Below are 3889 nucleotides of genomic sequence, written 5' to 3' on the forward strand. Positions count from 1 at the left end.
TGTGTTTTTATTGGGTTTTGTTAAGTTATACATCGATTAAACAGTCATTTAGGGACTGACAAATGCACCGCTTGTTCCTCGAACCTGCGACCCAATCGATCACTGTATAGGAACGAATACGGATATAGGTACTACTCGAAGCGAGAGAGTGTCAGATCCGACAGGATCCTGGGTTATATCTCCAATGCGGCATATTTCCATATATTCTAATTGTAAAATTGTAAAATTACCAGGTAAAGTTCATTTAGAGCTTAATTCTTATTGAACAAGGTTAAGAACAGAAAAGATGCGATGGAATAACCTTGGGGTTTGTCTGTTCTGTCATTCACTCACTTCAACTAGAATCTATATCCGGATTCGTTCCAGTGAAGTCGGTAACAAGCTGTAGAATATCGTACATCTTAATCACTCAGTTATCGGTATATTTCGCGTCTCCAAACTAACAAGACTTACCATTCTAGTCAACACCATGCCTTCATCTCCATGCCGCCCTATCCTTGACACTAGAGATGGTCACTATAACCGTCCTTATATCCACCTTTAACTATACTATAACACATTTGAAGGCTGCGTGAGCTACAGCAGTTGAGACAAGTACTTTGGTTCATTCATATAATATAAGAATATAAATATAGGCTTATGATTTGAGTTTCTTCTCCTGAAATACCTTAGTTTTACTATGACATAGCCGGGCCCAGTGGTGGATATAACGACAGTGATAATAACCCATGGAGATCAGCATATGGTTTTATAAAGATTGCAAGTTGTACTGACATATAAACCTTTTGTGACCAAGACAACTATCGTCGTTCCATAGCCCGGTGTTAGTATCAATCACTACACAGTTCTGAGTGGTGGCATTTCCAGGCTCACCCGGATACCAATTCGTGAAACCGAAAGGCTGACCATATTCTGTCCATACGTATTCTGTGTTTACTGCTCTGTCATTCCCACCTGTATAGAATCCTGCAAGAAAAAATATGCTTTACATAACTTGGAAAGAAAATTAATTTATAATTCCGTAAATTTAGTATTCATATTCAGGTTTAATTTCTCTGGATAGCAACTTGTATTTTACGTCATTTGTTTCTATGAGAAACTTACGTTGTTTTCACATAAATCAGTGACGTTTTCATCAAAAACGGGTGATGTAACAATCGATCAAGCTCTTTCATCAGCAAATAACTCAATTTTATCGAAAAATATTATTTGTATCATCTGCTTAGTCTGACAAACAATAAACATTTATTAACATAATAAACATAACTTAAAATCTCGAAACAGTAAAAGAAAATGAAGAAATAAAAGACGAAAAATTTACATCGTTGTCAATCATTCAGGATGCTCCACTGCTGATAAATCGTATTTTTCTCTATAAAAAAGAGGAGCAGCCAAATAGTTTTTTTTATTCAGTTACAAGAGTTATTTACTTTACACCATTACTACCATTGGACAATTTGAGCCTTTAATGTTACTTCAAGATTAATTTTTTTTTTTTTCGAAAAATTTCCGTGGCACCTTGTCCTATATGATGTAAACTACTAATTGCGCATGCACCAAAAGCAAGATAGACTATTTTATATTATTTTGTGTTGATTACACATATGTATACATGATTAAAGGGACAATTCAATCTAAGAGAACATTAAAATTTGTACATATATCGGGAAAAAACAGTTCTAATGGAAATTAGATCAGTCGGTTTTACTGTGAAATGCTAGAAAAGCCCATGGTGGTGAAATGCTCGCTGTCCGCCATTACACATTGTGGTCGAATATCTTGTATGCCGAACCCTGTCTCTTGCTCGTAGAGTAATGCAACTTTTGTCTAGTACTGCTCAAATCGTTTTGACAGTAGTGGTTTTCCTTATTAGGCGAATTGTCTTACCTAAAAATCATTTTATTACCTCCTCAGTGGTTATGTAGTTCATTTGTTTTGCTCAATTAAAATACTTAACAATGACGTAGAATTTGTCAATATTTAGTGTTAAATGTTTCATAAAAAAATACATTTATGCCATATTTTGCTTCTTGGTTATGTAAAAGAATTAGCCTGAGTAAATTGTCCCTTTAAACACCAATTATTGTTTAAATGATAGGTATATTTTTTTCTCTTTTGGCGGTGGAGCATTTCATGTATTTGGAAATGTTAATCAATCAATTAGTTGTAAAAGAAATGAATATTTATTGAATATCCATACACCTTTCGTACGTAGTGTAAACGAACGATAATATGATATCAATAGTGACGAGATTAATGTTGAAAATATTATTAAAAACAACGCTGTTATTGAGACATTATGTTTGAAAGAGTCGACGGTACGTACTCGATGGTAACACACATAGGCCTAATGTTAGAACGCAAAACATTCATACTTTTATTAAACGTTTTTTTTATTTTCCACAATTCCATGACTGTTTTAAGGGGGTTTAAAGTATAGTTTTGTTTTCAAATGAGTTTCTGGGATCAAGCTGAAACTAATCCTACATACATTTCATTGTTAATGTCACGACGGACCTGGAAAGTTTCTTGGTATGAATTTAATAAGACGTTTTAATCGAGAATCATTTGCTCCAAGATGATAAATTTAGTGGTTCCAATTATTTTTCTGTTTTGACATTTTCTAAAATAACTTGCAGTTGTAGATACAAGTTTGGTTTTAAATTGGTTTTAATCTGCACAAAACAGTGTTTTTCTTGGTGTGAATTCACAAGGCGTTCTATTGGAAACCAATTTATTCAGCTGTAACCTACAATATAGGTTTGTAGTCAATAAAAGCAATATTAGCATCGACTTATTCATTCTTTGCATAAAACAGGGTTATCTTCCTTGTGGGTTGGCATATAATATGACGTAATCATTTTGTGAGTTGATAAGACGTCCTTTTCCAATCTTTCCCATGGTTCATTGCGGTCACCATATTCAGGAAACCGCAATATATTCAAGGAGAGATGGGTATTTTTCTTTGAAAAACATGACGTCACAATCAAAAGCTACCCGCAAGGGCAGATATATCTTTAATATGCAAAGACGGAATATTATGACATACTTACTGTCATTTATGTTTGCAGCTACCAGCATCTCGTTCACGGCCAGTGTATCTATGGTAACAAGGACGCCATATATATATCCACACATCACCTGGGAAACAAAAATAATAATAAGCATGATTAAACTAATATGATAATCTCCGCAGGTAATCTTGGAATAGGAATAATGAACTTTCTTGGTTTTCATACTAAACCCCATTTCTGAATTGCCTATTATTTTTCGTTATAACTCTATGAAGAAAAATTCACAATAGCGGCATCGATTTTGTGTATTTATTTGGGAAATGTTTAAACGAAGATTCAAACAGCTTACAAACAAAATTTCTTTCATACACCAATTAAATACCAAAAAAATCTGAATATATTTTCATAAAGCATGATGAAAATATATTCAGTTCAATTTGCAGTAAGAATAGGACCAAAATACGGGTTGCTTATTCACTTAGCAATTTAACTTTGACAGGATAATTTAAAAAATGTGTATAATATCAATGTTTAAATAAGACCATAGAATAGTATACCTGTGCCTCCATCCATGTCAGGCTATAACTGCTGAAGTAATAACACTTGTTGTCAAACATTACGTCGCCGTTATTGCAATTTCGAGCGACTGAAAGAAGATGTAAACTTCATATTCTAGAACAAGAATAAAATATTTTGTGTCGTAGTTATTTTTGATATATTTGCGAATTCATAATTCCGCGTTATTGGCTCTTGCTGGCAATCGTGTAATGTTTTACACAATTATTAGCGAAACCTTGGAATTTGCTTTCGAAAATCTCGTGAAATTACCCGAACATGTATATATATCGCAAAAAGGTGTTTATAATATATACATC

At 33.5% G+C, this 3889-nt stretch overlaps 1 long non-coding RNA gene across 1 annotated transcript; it reads right to left on the minus strand.

The window, feature by feature from the left end:
* Positions 1-896: 896 nt before the first annotated feature.
* Positions 897-3655, minus strand: LOC138321720 (uncharacterized). Its single transcript, XR_011208353.1, has 3 exons — positions 3572-3655; positions 3054-3141; positions 897-966 (listed from the first exon to the last, which is right to left on the minus strand). It is a non-coding gene; the product is annotated as an uncharacterized lncRNA (long non-coding RNA).
* Positions 3656-3889: the final 234 nt, after the last annotated feature.

The sequence above is a fragment of the Argopecten irradians genome, chromosome 4 (genome assembly GCF_041381155.1).
Source record: "Argopecten irradians isolate NY chromosome 4, Ai_NY, whole genome shotgun sequence".
Lineage (NCBI taxonomy): Eukaryota > Metazoa > Mollusca > Bivalvia > Pectinida > Pectinidae > Argopecten > Argopecten irradians.